Below are 14,553 nucleotides of genomic sequence, written 5' to 3'. Positions count from 1 at the left end.
ACTGACTGCAGGTCAATGATTTTTCTCTAGGTGCTTTGGCTTTCCTCCACCCCCAAAGCCTAACACAAGAAAAGCAAAATAATCAAACTTACATAACTACAATCACTATCCATAAGGTTTTTTGAGTACAGTAAACCTGTCTATAAAGATTGCCAGCCCAGTGGACCAAGAAAAAAAGGTCTTTATAACCAAGTGGTCCTTATATACAGGTAAAATTGTGTTGAAATTGATCGTTGAATACCCTGAAAAAAAGTGGTTTTATTAAACAGGTTGTCTTTATACAAAGGTGGTCACTAAGCTTTACTGTAATTGTTTTTCCTGTTAATTTGTTCTAGTGCTATGGCTGGACTGCTGTACGGATACTTGACCAATCTGTCTACATTGAAGTATGTAAATGCTGTTGGTGGGGCATTTTAACAGTGTCTATATCGTTATCTATCTTCTCGTCTGTCAAGCAAAGGTGAGTTACATATACTAAGTCTGCCATTTTGTTTCAGTCTTAATCCTTATCTCTTTCCTTTTAGGCTTCAGACAAATAGGATAAAGCCATCGCATTTTTCACACCTGGCCCCACCTGGGGGGGGGGGGGGGGGGGGGGGGGGGTGGTGTAAGAATGTAAGAATGAAATATGAAATGAAAATTCCGAAATATGTATGACTATACTATCAGCACACGTCACACTTTATCTTGTGCAAAATAGGTCACAGATCTTTAAACAAAGATTATATTATTATAAACAAAACCATGCAGTATTATATTCATGTAAACCTTCAATACTGGCAGCTAACTTCAGATAAACTGTAAATAAACATTTTTTTCTGAGTGAAACTCCCAATGTCAAATGATAAATTGCATTTTTTTTTTATAATTATTGATATCTTGTTCAGAAATGATGATGAAATGCATTTGTAAATTGAAACATTAAATCATTATTTGCTAATATTTTTTTTAATGATCAGCACTTTGTTTAGTATTGACTGTCACAAAAATGTTGTTTTGTTTCACAGGGAACCGTTGTATTGCAGCTGATATCTGTGTGTAGTCCATTAGCTCTATACTACAAATACATAACTTCTCAAGGAAACAGCCAAGATGTTATAACTGGATCAGCTTGGGGCCATTTATGTTTCTTGTGACAGTCTTCTTGATGCTGTCGACCTTCCTGGAGGGAGTAAGTTATCTTCAGTAACAGCCTCATATAACCTTGATGTTAATAAAGTAAAAATGATCATGGTAATTCTATTCAAATATCTACCTGGCCACAGGCCTTAAAATACATTTCTTTCTATGGTTGACTTCCTCCAATGAAGCTTTACAAATAGTTTTACCTCCATATACCATATTAAACCCAGCAAGCACCTCTCCTTTTTTGAGACTTTCATTTGCTCGGGCATAAGAACAGAACTATCAAAACTGTAGTACCTTTTCATTTTTTTCAATATTTTAAACCCCCTGGGTGCTTATCGGGTCAACTACTGTAGGTTATTTACTCTTTCACAGAACCTGGAGTCCTGGTTTCCAATACTAAATACTATTCAGCCAGTTAATTTCACAGGTCAATAATTTTTCAATTTTTAGGTCATCTGACCCGAAGATGACCTAAAAGGTGCTAAACTTTTCATTCTAACAACTTCTCTTAATTACCGAAAGGCCTAGGGTACTGATATTTGGACTGCAGCATGCTGGGATGAAGGGCTACAAAGTTTATTCAAAATGAAGGACCTTGACCTTCATTCAAGGTCACAAGGATCAAAAAGACTAAAATCTTTAAATGACTTCTTCTCAAGAACCAAAAGGCCTAGGGCACTCATATTAGGCCTGCAGCATGCTGGGATGAAGGGCTATGAAGTTAGTCCTAACAAATGACCTTTACCTTCTGAATCTTTATACAACTTCTTGTGAATAACTAACAGGCCTAGAGACCCGATATTGGGACTTTGGCATGAACGGTAGAAGGGCTACCAAGTTTGTTCAAGTGAATGACCTTGATCTTCATTCAAGGTCACAGGGGTCAAATAGGCTAAAATCTAAAAACAACTTCTTGTAAATAACAAAGAGGGCTAGAGACTGGATATTTGACCTGCCGCATGCTTGGATAAAGGGCTACCAAGTTTGTTCAAATAAATGACCTTGACCTTCATTACAGGTCACAGGGGTCAAAAAGGCTAAACTATTTGAAAGACTGCTTCTCAAGTACCAAAAGGCCCAGGGTACTCATATTGGGCCTGCGCCATGCTGGGATAAAGTTTGTTCAAATGAATGACCTTGACCTCCATAAAACGTTACAGGGGTCAAAAAGGCTGAAATTGATCGTCATTCAAAGTCACAGGGGTCAAAAAGGCTGAAATCTTTTAAACGACTTCTTGTGAACAACTAAGATGCCTAGAGACTTGATATTTGGCCTACGATATGCTGGGATAAATGGCTACCAGGTTTGTTCAAATAAATGACCTTGACCTTCATTCAAGGTCACAGGGGTCATATAGGCTAAAATCTTTAAACGACTTCTTCTCAAGAACCAAAAGGCCCAGGGAACTCATATTGGACCTGCCGTGTGCTGGGATGAAGAGATACCAAGTTTGTTCAAATGAAAGACCTTGACCTTCATTTATAATCACAGAGGTCAAATAGGCTAAAAAATTTATACAACTTTTTGTGAATAATTAACAGGCCTAGATACCTGATAATGAGCCTATGACTTGCCTAAAAGAATGGCTACCAAGTTTGTTAAAGTGAATGACCTTGACCTTCATTCAAGGTCACAGGGTCAAAAAGGCTGAAATCTTTAAATGACTTCTTATAAATAACTAAGAGGCCTAGAGACTGAATATTGGATTTGTAGCATGGTGGGGATCAAGGGACCTTCATTCATGGTCTAATTCATCAAATTTACCAGAACCTGAACTTCTTCTACCCGTATCGCCTTAATTCTTTGCCACTACTATATTCTTTGATGTGTTGTATTGTGCCAATAATTAGATGACTGTTAAGGCCCATGGGGCTCTTGTTATTTTAAATCTTAAATTAAAACTTATGGAAAGAAATATGATCAGGCTTATAAAGGGTATATAAAACTCACCTTTAGGATAGGTAAGGAAACAAAAGAGAAATGTAGTATTTCAGTATGTGATTAAGTCAGTTAATGATATAAGAATGAATAGGGGGCTGCAGTGATAGAGTGGTTAAGATGTTTATACATATTACCACTAGCTTTCCACCTCTGGGTCACGGGTTCGAATCCCATATGGTGCAGTTGCCAGGTACTGATCGCTGGTCTGTGGTTTTTAGGTCATCTGACCCGAAGGGTCAGGATGACCTATTGTCATCATGCACCGTCCGTCGTCGTGCGCCGTGCGCCGTGCGCCGTGCGCCGTGCGCCGTGCGCCGTGCGCCGTCCGCCGTGCGCCGTGCGCCGTGCGTAAAACTTTTCATTCAAACGACTTCTTCTCAATAACCAAAAGGCCCAGGGTACTGATATTTGGCCTGTAGCATGCTGGGATGAAGGGCTACCAAGTTTGTTCAAATGAATGACCTTGACCTTCATTCAATGTCACAGGGGTCAAAAAGGCTAAAAACTTCAAACGACTTCTTCTCAAGAAACCAGAAGGCCAAGGGTACTGATATTGGGCCTGTAGCATGCTGGGATGAAGGGCTACCAAGTTTGTTCAAATAAATGACCTTGACCTTCATTACAGGTCACAGGGGTCAAAAAGGCTAAACTATTTGAAAGACTGCTTCTCAAGTACCAAAAGGCCCAGGGTACTCATATTGGGCCTGCGCCATGCTGGGATAAAGTTTGTTCAAATGAATGACCTTGACCTCCATAAAACGTTACAGGGGTCAAAAAGGCTGAAATTGATCGTCATTCAAAGTCACAGGGGTCAAAAAGGCTTAAATTTTTTAAACAACTTCTTGTGAACAACTAAGATGCCTAGAGACTTGATATTTGGCCTACGATATGCTGGGATAAATGGCTACCAGGTTTGTTCAAATAAATGACCTTGACCTTCATTCAAGGTCACAGGGGTCATATAGGCTAAAATCTTTAAACGACTTCTTCTCAAGAACCAAAAGGCCCAGGGAACTCATATTGGACCTGCCGTGTGCTGGGATGAAGAGATACCAAGTTTGTTCAAATGAAAGACCTTGACCTTCATTTATAATCACAGAGGTCAAATAGGCTAAAAAATTTATACAACTTTTTGTGAATAATTAACAGGCCTAGATACCTGATAATGAGCCTATGACTTACCTAGAAGAATGGCTACCAAGTTTGTTAAAGTGAATGACCTTGACCTTTATTCAAGGTCACAGGGGTTGAAAAGGCTTAAATCTTTAAATGACTTCTTATAAATAACTAAGAGGCCTAGAGACTGAATATTGGATTTGTAGCATGGTGGGGATCAAGGGACCTTCATTCATGGTCTAATTCATCAAATTTACCAGAACCTGAACTTCTTCTAATAAAAAAGTTCTTTTGTATCGCCTTAATTCTTTGCCACTACTATATTCTTTGATGTGTTGTATTGTGCCAATAGTTAGATGACTGTTAAGGCCCATGGGGCTCTTGTTATTTTAAATCTTAAATTAAATTTATGGAAAGAAATATGATCAGGCTTATAGAGGGTATATAAAACTCACTTTTAGGATAGGTAATGAAACAAAAGAGAAATGTAGTATTTCAGTATGTGATTAAGTCAGTTAATGATATAAGAATGAATAGGGGCTGCAGTGATAGAGTGGTTAAGATGTTTATACATATTACCACTAGCTTTCCACCTCTGGGTCACGGGTTCGAATCCCATATGGTGCAGTTGCCAGGTACTGATCGCTGGTCTGTGGTTTTTAGGTCATCTGACCCGAAGGGTCAGGATGACCTATTGTCATCATGCACCGTCCGTCGTCGTGCGCCGTGCGCCGTGCGCCGTCCGCCGTGCGCCGTGCGCCGTCCGCCGTGCGCCGTGCGTAAACTTTTCATTCAAACGACTTCTTCTCAATAACCAAAAGGCCCAGGGTACTGATATTTGGCCTGTAGCATGCTGGGATGAAGGGCTACCAAGTTTGTTCAAATGAATGACCTTGACCTTCATTCAATGTCACAGGGGTCAAAAAGGCTAAAAACTTCAAACGACTTCTTCTCAAAAACCAGAAGGCCAAGGGTACTGATATTGGGCCTGTAGCATGCTGGGATGAAGGGCTACCAAGTTTGTTCAAGTGAATGACCTTGACCTTCATTTAAGGTCACAGGGGTCAAATAGGTTAAATCCTTTAAACAACTTCTTGTGAATAACTAAGAGGCCTAGAGACCTGATATTGGGCCCCTGACATGCTGGGATGAAGGGCTATCAAGTTTGTTCAAATGAACGACCTTGATCTTCATTCAAGGTCACAGGGGTCAAAAAGGCTAAAATCTTTAAACGACTTCTTCTCAATTACCAGAAGGCACAGGGTACTGATATTGGGCCTGTAGCATGCTGGGATGAAGGGCTACCAAGTTTGTTCAAATGAATGACCTTGACCTTCATTCAAGGTCACAGGGGTCAAATAGGCTAAAATCCTTTAAAAGAACTTCTTGTGAATAACTAAGAGGCCTAGAGACCTGATATTAGGCCTGTGGCATGCTGGGATAAAGGGCTACTAAGTTTGTTCAAATAAATGACCTTGACCTTCATTCAAGGTCTCGAGGGTCAAAAAGGCTAAAATCTTTAAACAACTTCTTCTCAAGAACCAGAAGGCCCAGGGTACTGATATTTGCCCTGTAGGATGCTGGGATGAAGGGCTACCAAGTTTGTTCAAATAAATGACCTTGACCTTCATTCAAGGTCACGAGGGTCAAAAAGGCTAAAATCTTTAAACAACTTCTTCTCAAGAACCAGAAGGCCCAGGGTACTGATATTGGGACTGTGACATGCTTGGATGAAGGGCTACCAAGTTTGTTCAAATAAATGACCTTGACCTTCATTCAAGGTCACAGGAGTCAAATAGGCTAAAATCCTTTAAACAACTTCTTGTGAATAACTAAGAGGCCTAGAGACCTGATATTTAGGCCTGTGGCATGCTGGGATGAAGGGCTACCAAGTTTGTTCAAATAAATGACCTTGACCTTCATTCAAGGTCACGAGGGTCAAAAAGGCTAAAATCTTTAAACAACTTCTTCTCAAGAACCAGAAGGCCCAGGGTACTGATATTTGCCCTGTAGGATGCTGGGATGAAGGGCTACCAAGTTTGTTCAAATAAATGACCTTGACCTTCATTCAAGGTCACGAGGGTCAAATAGGCTAAAATCTTTAAACAACTTCTTCTCAAGAACCAGAAGGCCCAGGGTACTGATATTGGGCCTGTGACATGCTTGGATGAAGGGCTACCAAGTTTGTTCAAATGAATGACCTTAACCTTCATTCAAGGTCACGGGGGTAAAAAAGGCTAAAATCTTTAAACGACTTCTTCTCAAGAACCAGAAGGCCCAGGGTACTGATATTTGGCCTGTAGGATGCTGGGATGAAGGGCTACCAAGTTAGTTCAAATAAATGACCTTGACCTTCATTCAAGGTCACAGGGGTCAAATAGGCTAAAATCATTTAAACAAATTCTTGTGAATAACTATGAGGCCTAGAGACCTGATATTAGGCCTGTGGCATGCTGGGATGAAGGGCTACCAAGTTTGTCCAAATGAATGACCTTGATCTTCATTCAAGGTCACAGGGGTCAAATAGGCTAAAATCTTTAAATGAATTCTTCTAAAGAACCAGAAGGCCCAGGGTACTGATATTGGGCATGTAGCATGCTGGGATGAAGGACTACCAAGTTTGTTCAAATGAATTACCTTGACCTTCAATCAAGGTCACAGTGGTCAAATAGGCTAAAATCTTTAAACGATTATGTTGTATTGTACTAATAGTCAGATGACCGTTAAGGCCCATGGGCCTCTTGTTGTTTCTTGGAACTCTGGCTTTCCTCCACAAACCTGACACATCCTTACATGACCCTGGCTGTTAATAGGAAGTTAAACTATAGCTAATAAAACCAAAACCTCAGGGTTACAAGTTATTTTTTTTCTCTCTGGGGACTCTGGCTTTCCCCTACAAACCTGGCACATCCTTATATAACCCCAGCTGTTAATGGGATGTTAAGATAATCAAACCGAACCAATAAGAAGGTAATGAATATATATTGAAGTAAAAAAATACTAGTTGTTACACAGAACTGGTATTTCAGATATATATATAAGGTTGAATTATATAGAACCTAATATCATTTAAATCTATGAATCAAATGTTTATGAGGTAGAGAATGTTGCCCATTGTCCTGTAGTCTACACATTACTTACTTTACATGTACTTGTAGATACAATGTGTACAGGAGAAGAGTGTTGAGGGATTGTCCAGATCCATGTTGCTCGGTGGTCTGTCCTGCTCTCTATGTTGGCTGATATATGGACTCATGCTCGGAGACTTCTACATTTATGTAAGTTCTACAATTCCTCATAAATTATATTTTGAATCTTAAATAATGTAACTAGTGAGTTACTTAGCATAGCAATTTATAAAGGATACATAAAAAGGACTTCTTAATAATCAATAAACCAAGAGAACTTCTTTTGGGCCTTTGAAATATTTGAGTGAAAATGCTTACAATTATGTTAAAATGAATGACCTTCGTATAGATTAAAGGTTACAAGATTCAAATGGACTGTAGAAGATTAATTGCTTTTATCATTTCAGGCTCCCAATGTCATAGGTATTGCTTCTGGTGTTTGGAAAATTTTCCTGATTACTTCTATATGGAGGAAGAAAAACCAAGAAGACTGAGTGATCATGGGAAGAGATTCAGGCTATGTTATATCACCTGTTTATATTTACATACATAGAAATATTTCCCAGCATTACTTTTATATATATCCTAAGTCCCTTACTTAATATAATATCCTAAGTCCCTTTTTTGTCGGAGCTTCTTCATATTTCTCTTGTGCCTAAAATCACATGACCAATCCTTTTTATGGACTTGTGCCTACATTATTTTTTTAACTATTTTATGTACTTGCCAAAATTATCTTCACATGTCTCTTAGTTAGGGAAATGAGTACAAGTAGAGATTTATCTATGATACTTGTAGATTGTATTGCCTTAGAGAAAGAAAGAGGTGGCCATGTTTAGGTCTTCTAGTGCAAAGACTGCATACAAATAAAAATATAAACTTTAGTTATTTTACATCGATTGTGATGACAAGTTTTACAACTAATATAAATCACTCTAGATGGCCCGGATGTAAGGGCGCGCAGGGGTCTGAGTGTGGGAGGAAACTGGGTAGTACCTGGAGAAAACCCACATGATCGGGCAGAGTGAACCCCTGCCCTTTTCACGTCCTGTGCCGGGATATGAACCCCTAAATGACTGCATGGAAACAATACAAGTCTATTATGAAATTCCAGGGGTGAATTTGTTACAACTAAATTTTCAAATCAGTCTAATCAAATCAATATTTCGAATAGCTTAAATTAAGATTTGAACTCATTGCCCCTTACATGTCTAAAATATATTACTTTTGAAGTATAGTTTAGCCAGTTTAACTTGTATAAAATCAGACTCCTATTGATTTAATTTAGAGTATTTTTCTATTTCCGACCTATTATTAAATGTAACTTATTTCAATATTTACTTAGATTTGACTGCTGTGTTAAAAATCATGACAACCTTGTCATCTTTAGATAGCTCAATAATATGATTGTACTTTAATTGTACCGTATTTGCCGTACTTTAGTGCCCCTCCCCTATAAGCACCCCTCTCCTTTTCTGGAAAAGAGTTAAATTTATATAAACGCCCCAATGCCATGGATTTAACAATATTTTACAAAACATATGATGTCTCTAAGAGACTCTAATATCAGCACTGTAATCCCATATAACATGAACTTGTGGGTTTTTTACATGATGAATCACGACCATAATATATGCGTTCTCCAATGATAAAAAGTGCATGACATGCATGTTTAATGTAAACAGATTTATGTACCATGAGTAGAGAAAAAAAAAAGATTTAAAATTTGGCTGATTACTTTGTTCTTCCACAATGTCCACTTTCGGTACACCTCAGATTCACAGTTAAGGCCCCCCCCCCCCCCCCCCGCCCCCCCCCCCCCCCCCCCCCCCCCCCCCCCCCCCCCCCCCCCCCCCCCCCCCCCCCCCCCCCCCTCCCCCCCCCCCCTCCCCCCCCCCCCCCCCCCCCCCCCCCCCCCCCCCCCCCCCCCCCCCCCCCCCCCCCCCCCCCCCCCCCCCCCCCCCCCCCCCCCCCCCCCCCCCCCCCCCCCCCCCCCCCCCTCTCCCCCCCCCCCCCCCCCCCCCCCCCCCCCCACCCCCCCCCCCCCCCCCCCCTAGGAAACAGTGATGAAGACGTTCAAATATAATAAATTATTTGGGAATGAAACAGATGGCTTTATTATATAAAATTTTGTAATTATATTCTTATCATTAAAAGATGCTCCACCACTGACAAATGGTATTTTTTCACCATCAAAAACAGGACCAGACGAATTTATATTTTTCTTCAGTTACAAAAGTTACTTACTTACTTTTTTTAACACCGATTACCACCATTGAAACATTTGAGCTACTAATTTTTACTTCAAGTTAAAAATATGAAAAATAATTAATTGCATCCCGAAAAAAATCTACTGCCACTATATCCTATATGGAATGAAGTAATGATTGCGCATGTACCAAAGCGAAATAAATTATTTTATGTTATTTTTGTGTTAATTAGGCATATCTATACACGATTAAACACCAATTATTGTTCAAATGATGAGTATCATTTATGCTCTGTCGGCGGTGGAGTATCTTTAAGTGTAGGAGTACTTAACGAAGAAATTACGAGGCATTATATGGACTTATAATCTTATGCTTTTATCTGTATAATAAGGTTCATTGAAATATTATGTAATGTGTTTCCAGACTTTTTATATGGATAAAATACCCCCCTAAAATACTCAAAACAGTACTGGATTTTTTAACTGGAAGTTTGTGTTAGTGTTATTTCGGACTGAAGAAGCCCTATAGTGGCTGAATATATATATTCCATAGAAATGATTTTGATTTTACTTTGAATTTATTTTGGCCTTTTATTTCGGATTATTAATATACTAGCTTTATACCGTTTTTTTCCTCACTAGGATTTTTTAACATTTAAAGATTTGAAAATAACTCTGATTGAATTTTTTTTATATAATATTTTCATTTTTTTCCACAATTATCCACATTATTGGAAATCAATGCGTCAATAATATCTTAAAAGGATGAAAGTATTAATAGATGTGTGGTTTATGAAAAGGATTATCTCCCCTTGGTTATGAAAAGGATTATCCCCCCTTGATTATGTTGTATTTATTGGTAAGTAATTTGTTTATGAACTTTAATTTGATTTCAGTCTCTATTACAAAACTAAAAAAAAAGTGATTATAGCAGGAAATTTATCATTATTATTTTCATTATCTTATTAGCTTGTTATTCATAGAAGTTGAAGATAAAGAGATTTCTAACGATTAGCATACTGTACTAAATTATATGGGAAATTACTTTTTCTAAATCTACAAAACTGATAACCCAGTGATTAATCATATGATAATTAAATATTTGTACATTACTTCAATATAAATCATATTATAAATCATTATATAAATCTTTAAATCACTATAGTCATGTGTAGTGTTTGTGATAGAATTTGTTTTAAAAATATTGTGCCTTGTTATTTATTGTCAGATAGGTTACTGTTTAAAGAGTATATTATAATGTTTTATCAAATGGCATTTATTAGATAACTGTTATACTACTTTATCTTCTGATGCATTAATTAATTTAAACTCTTAATAAAATGTCAAAATTATTATAGTGTCAAAATAATTACGTGTATGTACAATGTACAGATGTAGTTTTATGTAAATGGAGGGTATATCATAAAATCATAAACTTTTCCTGGGTGTGAAAAAAAAAATCCCAGAAAAGCAAAGAAACAAAAAGAGACTACCATTAATGCCTTATTGTCTTGTAAAAATAATGTAATCGAGAGCAACTTAAAGGATATGTAATTGTGTCGCCTGCCACGCAAGTCGACACTTAGGTATCACTATGTCGGCGTCTGTGTCAGCGTCTGCGTTGTCAGCGTCCGGGAAATGGTGTCCGTGTGATAACTTTTTAATTAATTGTACAATTTCAACCAAATTTGGTATACTCCTTTATATCAATGAGATCTTGGATAGTTCCATTATGGTCAAAATCTGTCAATATTTGCAAGAGTTATGGGACTTTTAAAATTGTCAAAACAGATAAATCCATGGTTTCTGCTCGATAAGCTTATTATTCATTGTCCAAATTTTAACCAAATAAATTTGGTATACTGCTTTTTATCAATGAGATCTCGGATGAGTTCGATAATGGTCAAAAATCTGTCAATGATTTGCAAGAGTTATGGGACTTTAAAATTGTCAAAACAGATTTAAATCCATGGTTTCCGCTCAATAACTTTTGTATCTATTGTCCGATTTCAACCAAATTTGGTGTATTGCTTTATATCAATGAGATCTTTGATGGGTTTTAATAATGGTCAAAATCCATCAATATTTGCAAGAGTGACGGGACTTTAAAATCGTCAAAAACATGGTGTCCGCTATATAACTTCAGTATTTTTTGTCCGATTTCAACCAAATTTGAAATATTGCTTTATATCAATGAGATATAACATGGGTTCGATACTAGTCAAAATCCATCAATATTTGCAAGAGTTCAGGATTTGATACACTTCACCTAATTATTAACAATATTTTCAACTGTAAATAACTATTTTTTGTGATGCTGTGCAGGCGACACATCCACTTCCGTGGAATTCTTGTTTTTATTACATGTACCAGAGTGAGTTATTTTTGAGATTTTAGATTCTTGATATTATTTCATTTTCACATTAAAAAGCTATGTACATGTTTTATGAAATTTTATATCTATATTTGACTATTTGTGCCTTATGATTGTGATAATCTTTTTTAGATGTTACATATAATACAGATTATGTACAGTATATGGTCTGAAAAAACATGTAATTGGTAAAAAAGAACACCCATATTATTATTTGGACTGGTTTTTGAGCTGTTATACATATTTTTTATCTAGGCCCTATATATCTCATGTAGTATTAACATGTAGTTAAGTTTTTAATACAAAGCAAATTTTCTGCCCCAAAAACAAAGGCATGATTGAGGAAAGGACTGATAAGGTTTCATTCAAGTTGAATTTTTTTTAAGTGTTATAACATTTATACAAGAAACATAACGAATGAAATGCTTGTACCAATTGTCATGTGAATCCATGGAATATGACAGGACAGTTTTTCATTGGATCATGCTTGGATCTCACTTCTGAAAAGTCAGTCATATAGTGAAAATAGTATAGCTAGCTTCTCCATATAACTTCATTATTCCTTCACTTCTATGTTCACATTATATACCGTGTTAATCATATATGTAATTTTTACACCCCACCTTACCCATATCCACCACCGGCTGTAGTTTAGCTCCACTGCTGACTGTTATTTGGCCTACCACCAGCTAAAATTTTCTTAGATTTATTCTCAAAAATGTGAAGCCATTGACGGAAATAGAACATTTTAACATTGATATGTAGTGTGGATATATACAATTCTATATATATGCTTTGTATCAGTTTAGAATAGAAAAAATAATTTCATGTTTTAATTATCCTCTAATTTTTGGGATAAATTACTTTATTTATGAAGCAGTAAAAATTTTATTATTTATTATAAAATGCTCCCACTTACCAAATGAATGATTTCTTCATACTTTGTGTTTTTAGTTTTCTTTATTGCTTTAGGTTGAATATCATTCTAGTATGGGGACAATATACAATTACGGCCCGTGGAGGGATACATCTAGAATTGTTCTCCAAGGAAAAATTTATTTTCTTGAGTGATGTATGAGGTATAATTAATACTTGTTATTTTGGTGATGGCTAATGTATGCTCTGCCTGATGCCAAATAAAATTTGTTGAAAAATCGAAATTTTTGTTACAGAAATGTAAAAACTTGGCCAACATGAGTTTTACACATGTTATTGGTGACAGATCATTCAAGAAATCAAAGGTGCTGGTAATTATTTTTCACCAAAAATTTTCAAATCACATCTGCCCTCATTTACTGTATGTGCATTTACCGAAATTTTACTTGTCCATTCATGTTTCACTAATTAAATGCTTTGTGATCTCAGGATGTATTGCTCATAAGTTTTATAGATGCATGTTGTTTGTTAGTGTCAAATTATAAACCTATATTCATTTATATTTGTTACAATATTATAAATTTGTCTTTTATGCACAATATATTTGTAAATGGCCATAAACAGTTCACGATTATATCCATTTATCTGTTTTTTTAATTTCTCATGTTATCAAGAATTTCCAATAAAATGCTATTTCATTCTGTAATTATGGCGTAAAGTGTGGTTTTGTACAAAAATATTAATATGGTCACAAGGATAAGTAATCACATCCTCGATACTCCAGGGGTTCCGATCACTTACAATCTCTACACCCCTAGACTATCTAATAGTGAAATTGGAAAGCAGCTCAGTTCGGAAAACACATTTGACCAATCACAGGCTAGCAAAGTTTACTTTGAAGGACTACAGGGAGAGCGACGCCTACATCAAAAGCCACAGTCAACCACAGTGTACTGTTATACGGCTCTTTTGAGTGTATCTTCAAATGACTTAAATTACCCTGTTCTATTCTGTTGCCTCCAGTTTTCCTACGAGATAGTCCAGGGGTTTAGAGATACGATTAGTGATCGGAACCCTGGAATATCGAGGATGAAGTTATCCATTTGACATTACTAGTCATCAGCCATTACCAAACACAAAGGTCATGGTGAACAGATTAATATTTTTTCTGCTGTGTCTGGGTCGTTCTTGATAAGACTGGTTGGGCCATTGTACGTGTACTTTGTTTTTGAATTACTTGCTAGACCTGGGCAATTATATATATGTATTCGGACAAGCCTTGACAAAGCGTTCGCAGGCCTTATCAATCTGCAGGTGCCAATAGAATTTTATTCTTGAAATATTTACTTTTACAAACGGTCCAACCAGCTGCAGTCTGACCATAATATGAAAACAGCCTTGTTGTTTCAATTTTCTTTTTCTTTTTATGATTACAAAAACGGTATGAAGGATAGAATGAATGAAGGAATTTTGAAAATAAGAATCATCCATTATGGAAAGGTAAGTCCCTGAACTGTACCTAAATATATATATCAAAACAAAATATATTAGTTAGTTCAATGGGGTCGAAACTAGTTTTCTTCATAGTATGAAGTGGGCAGACTGGATTAAGGTTTTTATAACATAATAACCATGAATCCTTCACCTCAGGGTTTCAAGTTTAAATCCTATGTGATGTACTAAGCCAGGTACTGGACTATAGGTATTTTTATTCGGGCAACCTCTGGCTTTCATCCACCTAAGCTCATGTCACTTCCATTAAATGACCCTGAGTGTTATT

The 14,553-nt window shown here is 36.9% G+C and overlaps 1 pseudogene; it reads left to right on the top strand.

Annotated features, from left to right (window-relative positions):
* The first annotated feature begins 339 nt into the window (after nt 1-339).
* LOC138312704 (sugar transporter SWEET1-like) lies at nt 340-7,913 on the top strand (annotated as a pseudogene).
* Nucleotides 7,914-14,553: the final 6,640 nt, after the last annotated feature.

Source organism: Argopecten irradians, unplaced genomic scaffold, assembly GCF_041381155.1.
Source record: "Argopecten irradians isolate NY unplaced genomic scaffold, Ai_NY scaffold_0428, whole genome shotgun sequence".
In the NCBI taxonomy this organism is placed as follows: domain Eukaryota; kingdom Metazoa; phylum Mollusca; class Bivalvia; order Pectinida; family Pectinidae; genus Argopecten; species Argopecten irradians.
Note: the sequence above shows the minus strand (reverse complement) of the source record. Positions and strands in the feature narration are given on the sequence as shown.